Here is a 6,425-nt window from a genome sequence, read left to right as displayed (position 1 = left end):
GATAATAACATGCACAAAAACAAGACAGAACAAAACCAAGCAACAATATACAGCAAAACAGCAAAAACAACAAACCAATAACCAAAAACAAAACAAAACCTAACAAGAAAGAAAAACTTGTAATTAGTTCAAGGACTGTTAGTTGACCTTTCCGGTGTTTTCTAGTCCATTCTGTTGGGGCACCAAGCCCTGGCCCCAAAGTCCACCATCAGCATTCCCTGGGGACCTCGCTGCTCTGTTCCCTTGCTGTTCTGTTGCAACCCTTAGTGTTTTGCCATGGTGTGATGGGATCAGATCGGCCACAATTCCCACACTGTGTCTCCAGTGTTGTCCCCTGTAGGGCTATGGGTCAGTGAGGGATGCCGTGTCTCATAGTGTGGCTGGCCAGGCGGTCTTCTGGTGGGCCAGGGTGTGCTCCACTCTCTCCTCTTCCCCTTTCATCTGCTCCCATGAGATTAGCACTTTTAATCCACCATTCACACCACAGGGAATGATGGAGCTTTCTACTTCCACAAAGATTTAGTCTTGGAAACTTACAGGGGCAGTTCTACCCTGTCCTATAGCATCACTCTGAGTTCACATTGACTCAATGGCAGTGAGTTGGATTTTGTTGGTTTTTTGGGGGACAATTAATAACTTATCCAAGGGGACAGAAAACTTCACATGAAAGCAGGTGTAGTAGTTTAATAATTTCATATTCACTTGATAAATAAGTCTAGGGGTGGAGTTTATACTGTCAATCAGGTCACAGCTCGATGATGCCTCCTGGTGGGCTTGACCTTCTCATGAGAATTCTGGGAACTTCCACTCTTGCTTCTAGGAAGTGAGCCACCCTTTCTCTCTGCTTCACCTTCCTAATGTTCGGAGAGCTGGAAGAGTCATGTGGAGACCCACACTGGCGCTAAGAAAATTCTACAATCATTGGATACACAAGAATTTTCAGCCACTGGCCTGTGATCTTTCTGTATTCAGCATTATTGTATGTCCTGCTTGAGACTGAAAAGGAATCTATGGACTAGTATTGGACTCATGGGCTAATATCAGACTTATGGACTTGATGTGGACTGGGCTGGGATTTTTTCTTGATATCCAATTACTCTTTGGTATAAAGCTCTGTCTTAAACATTATGTGTGTCCCTAGATTTGTTTCTCTAGCCTACCCGGTTGAACAGGGCAGGTATTTCAAGAGAAGTCCTCTTTTACTTGCAAAATTTAGCCTCTATTTCCCAAGATTTAAGGATAAGGTGGCTCCATCAGACCTGGGAATATAAATCAGTTTAATTCAGTAAATATTTGTTGATAAGTGATGCAGAGGTTTCTGTATAGTCTGTGGAATTACCTGCCCATATTGAAAAATGTAACAAAATGTTGCAATTCTTGTATCTCCATTTTCAACCAGCAACTTTTGAATCAGACTAGATCTTTCATAAAGAAATTCTCTAGTATAACAGGCATAAAAAAAGTATAATCCTTATGGATGCAAATTAATAGGAAAATGCTTCACTTTGATCTTTCCCATAAGCACTTGTTCTGAGAGACCCAGGAGCCAAGAGTTACTTGGAGGAAATAAATTTAAATTCCAGACCTCTAAACTTGGAAGAGTTTCTACAAACATTTTGCCCATGCACTTGAAACCACTGGATTGATAGAACCTCTGGTAAGTGATATACTTAACTTAGCAGAGTCTGTAAATCACGATAAGCATCATTGAACTTAACTGTCAAGTTTAACTGCCCCAATAGCATTCAAGGAAAACAGAACAAGATAAAAGTACAAACTCCAACTCTGACAGTCAAGTTTAACAACTATCACTTTTTAGTGCTCCTGTTTAAGTTTTATTTTTAAATTTTGTTACACTGACATATAATTAACCTAGAACATATGATGCAGGTACTTTTCTTTTCCTAAAGGCATCCATACACGTCAGTACTTTGGGGTGCAGAAAGCTCCTTCACCTCAAAGGTCATTAGTTTGGGTTCTTGCTTCAGCCCCATTAACACTGTGGCAAGGTTGGATGGCTGGGTGGTTCGCGTTAGTTAGAAAGAAGGATGTCCCATCTAGGGAATCTGATCACAGGCTTACATACAAACATTGTACATCGTTTTATGTCATCCATGCACGCTCTCGGCGCTGGGGGAAAGTTCCATTTCTGTCCGCTGGTGCCTCTGCCATTATTACCTAAGCCTTTGCAGCTGCAGCTTCAACCAGGGCTGAGGGCCCATTGTTGCCTCCCCGCCCTCCCTGGCTCCTCCCCGCCCCGCCCCAGGCCCCACCCAGGCCCAAACAGCACCTCCCCTCCCCGCTTCCCCAGGCACTTGGGTTCGTGCAGCCCAGGCAATGGGCGGGTCCAGAGCCGCCTCAAAGGAGGAAGTGAAGGCAGAGACGCCCCCCACCCCGCCCCCTTGCGAACCGCACCCTGGGTCGCTCTGAGACAAGAGGCAGAAGTGGCGGTGTCCCAGCGGGAACTGCGGCTTATTGTGTTTACTGTGCGCCGCACGTGGTGCCAGAGGAGCACCCGCAACCTGAGCACCAGGTAGCCAGCGCTCCCAGGTGAGGGGCGCTAGTCTCCAGAGACATGCGTTGGGCGGCGGCCAGGTTGGGGAACCCTGGCGCACATAGCAGCCCTGTTGGGGTACAAGAGCCCTTTCTCTCCTCCTCCCCTTCCCCATGCGGAGCCCCTCTCATAGTGAGAGGTGAGCAGGTGCCCCAGGAGGCTGATCCCATCCCCCAGCTTTTGGATTGGCTGGGGCTTCTAGTGGGAATCCCTGTTGGAGAAAGGGGTAATCCCAGGCTGGGAGTTTTGTCTTCGAGGTTCCCAGGTTCCTTGCCTGTGGGTTTCTGCTAACCCCCTTCATTGTCTACATAAAACAGTGCCTTTTCCCGGAGACCCCTTGTACCTCTTCAGCTCAAAAGTGAGCCCGGGGGGGTCTGTTGTTTCTCTCACTACCAAGAAGAGAATGAGTCTGAGGAAGCAAGTGGCTGCAGCTGGTGCACAAAATGTTAGGGCTTCCTCAGGAGGTTTGCTAAGTCTTGTCACCTGTGCGGTACCTTCTCCTGGGAGTGGGGCAGGGGGAGAACCCAAGATCCAGGTCTGGAAACTACCTGGCTCTTCCTGTCAGTTGGTGTGTGGCCACAGGGAGCACACTCAGCCTTGTGGGTGTTGAAGTGATATTCCAGCGCAACCACCATGCAACGAAACGTGATTGGCATTCCCAGGTTGCTGGGCTAAGTCCTTCCAGGACTGGGGGCCTCAAGGAGATGGCCCAGTTTGGTGGCTGTTAGTCAACACCCTGGCAGTTGGCAAGTGAAGAAGAGACAGGCCCAGCTCTAGAAAGATGGGGTTCAGTGACCTGGAACTCAGCCAAAGGGAAAGCTTACAGGTCTCCATAGAAGGGCCAGACCCTTCTAGGGTCTGTTGGAAGCCTTTACTGAGGACAGGACAGGTTTCTTCTGTTTACAAAGCTTACTCCAAAGATACTCCACAGTATCTTGCCGCACAGTTAAGTGTTCAGTCTGTAGAAGCTGGCAGCCAGCCCATTGGAGTTGCCCATACCAACCAGAAAGATGTGGGGAACCCTCCTATCAAAAAGTTACAGACATCCCAAAGACTTACATACCCAAATTGATCCTTTGTTCTCACTTGGGCTGGGCTCCTTCTACACTGTGCTGCTCTGGCCTCTGTTGCTCTCACCTCTTCTCTCTGCCTTAGAAGCTGGCTCTTGCTCCTGCTTAGATTCCTTCTGCCAGTTCTGCAGCAGACATTAGAGCTGTTTAACTCCTTCCTCACCTGTTCTCCTGTAGTTTGTTGTGTATTAAAACTAATGTTTGTTCTGTATTAAACCTAATGTTGGGTCTTTATTAAACCTAATGTTATCTTCCTTTATGTAGTAGTGGGTCTCATGGACTTTACACCTTTCAATTTAGCTAATCTTCTGGCTTTAGACAAAAGGCCAGCTCTAACATTTCTTATCTTATGATCCTAAACCCCTTTCTCCTAATTTCCTGTTCCCTACAAACTGCATCTCCCTCATTAATCTATAAATTAAAGGACTCATTCTGTCTCTTGTCTCTGTAAAACCTAATATATGGTGGCCTGCACGGGGAGGCTATCTAGGCTAGGACTGGAGTGGCACTTTCCTTTCCCTAGCCACTAAAGTCCCCAGCAGCCTTTCCAGACCCCCTTCTAGCGAGCCTAGCAAAGGGATCTCCACATCTTCAGCTAAAGGCCCTCTGACAAAGCATCGTTGAGTGTTAAATCCAAAGCTCCCTACTCCGATGCGGTCTGCTCATTTTCCCTTGGCCTTTCTGAAAATGTCCACACACCAGAAATCTTTGCTCCGTCAGATGGGCTTCCCACCCCAGGAACTTTGGTGGTAATTATTCAGTATAAGGACTCTCTCCTTTTTTGTTACCTCATTTAAGAAAGCTCAATTTTTTGCTCAGCCTTTTAAAATGGATTGTAAGAATTCTAAGTGTGTTAGTCCGGGTAGACTAGAGAAACAAATCCATAGAAACTCGTATGTGTATAAGAGAGATATTTATATAAAGGGTAATTGTACATTAAGAAAGCATCCCACTGAATCCAATCAAATCCCCTAAGTCAGATATTAGCCCATATGTCCAATACACATGCAATGATGCCGAATGCAGGATGATCACAGGCCAGTGGGTAGAAAATCTTTGGATCCCGTGGTGGTGTAAGCATGTCAGCATTGGCAGGGGTCTCCATGTGGCTTTTCTAGTTCCCAGGACATGGGATCTATCAGCATAGTGCCATGTGTCTGGTCAGTAGAGGATCTCTAAGGGAGTGAGCTGAAAGAGAGACTGTCTCCAGCCTCCAAAGAGGGAATTCAGGAATTCCCTTAATTGCCAGGAGAAGGCCATGCCTACACAGAGACCATTGGTTATATCTTGATTGACAGGCTGGACTCCACCCCTTCACATTTAATTATCAAATTGACAAAGGATTATATAACGACCACAGTAAGCAATGGTCATAACACACCTCTAGTTTGTTTACTGGCAAACCTCAATTCGCTGGGTCTTAAATCAGTTATTCAAAGGGGAAAACTGATTATGTAATCATGTGTGACTGCAGTACAAATTGAGCAATAACTCAAGATGGTTACCAGGTGGTATACTTGATTTAAAAATTGTTCAGGATCTCAATAATTTCTTTTTAATCTACAAAATATATTCTGATATTCCATATATCCAAGTTTTCTCTCTCCTTCGTGCTCAACCTCATTGATGTCAGAATTGTTCCACTATGCAAGTCCTACTAGTTCAGGAAAATGTTCCTCTCTCAGACTAAGAATAAGTCTTTGATCCTTTTGATCATGCTGTGCCTCCAATTTCAGTGCCTATTGTCTCTGACCCAACTGCTGCTGTGCCTTCTTTCTCCCTTCCCCCTTACAACACCTTTCAGGCCTGGATACTGCTGCATTCTCCCAGCTGCCAGACTATAGCCCTATATCTCCTGCTATCATGCCTCATTCTTCTTCAGCCTACCTCTTCACCACCTCCTCCCACCCTTGCCTTGTTTCAACCTCCTCCCATCACCTCTGAGCCTACAAGCTATAATCCAATATCTACCACTCTGTTACCTCATACAGTTTCTATGCAAACTCCTCCCTTGCCCATACCATGATTGTCCACTCCTCCCACCTCTTCTCTGTCACCAGTTCCCCTCCAACCCCTACCATGTTCTAAGACATCGGACACCTGTCCCCTACTGCCAGCACCATCTCCACACCTTATTATTTTATGTTCAGACATCCCCAGCACAAAGACAGCTCCTTCAAATCCAAAGGATCCATCCTCAAATGCTGCCCCCCTCATTTCCCTTTGTGATGTCTCAGGAGCAGAGAGGCTAGTAAAAGTTCATATCCCTTTCTTGTTAAATTATTTATCAGTCTTAGGAAAACATCTTAGATGTTGTACATCAGACCCAGATACATAATAAAGAATTTAAATATCTCATCCAGTCATATGTTACCTGGCATGGCGTCCATATGATTTTTAACAACTACCTTGACCCCTGAAGATGGGGAGATAGTCTGGATAGCTGCACAAAGAGAAGTGATGAAGTGCCTGTCCAGAACCGGGATAAGCCCGTAGACTTCAAGGCAGTCCCCAGCACAACCCTAATTGGAATTATCAGGTGGTCGTGAGGACCATATTCTTCAAAATGATATGATTTTTATCTCATTGAGGGCTTGCAATAAGCCTCAACTAAGGCAGTCAATTATGATAAAATTAGGGAAAGCATTCAGGAACCAAATGAAAATTCTGCCAAATTTCTCTCACATCTTTCAGGTTTAAGTATACCAATGTAGACCCTACTACACCAGAAGGCATGATTGTACTTCACTCAAATTTTATCTCACAATCAGCTCCAGATATTAAAAGAAAATTTAAAAGGT

General features: G+C 45.4%; 1 pseudogene; it reads left to right on the top strand.

Moving 5' to 3' along the window:
- Positions 1–6,425, top strand: part of LOC101648451 — a 37,278-nt pseudogene that overhangs the window by 23,064 nt on the left and 7,789 nt on the right.

The sequence above is a fragment of the Echinops telfairi genome, unplaced genomic scaffold (assembly GCF_000313985.2).
Source record: "Echinops telfairi isolate 266 unplaced genomic scaffold, ASM31398v2 ScPeMD7_7447;HRSCAF=8485, whole genome shotgun sequence".
Classification (NCBI taxonomy): Eukaryota; Metazoa; Chordata; class Mammalia; order Afrosoricida; family Tenrecidae; genus Echinops; species Echinops telfairi.
The sequence above is the reverse complement of the archived record's forward strand: the minus strand, read 5'-3'. Positions and strand labels throughout refer to the sequence as shown.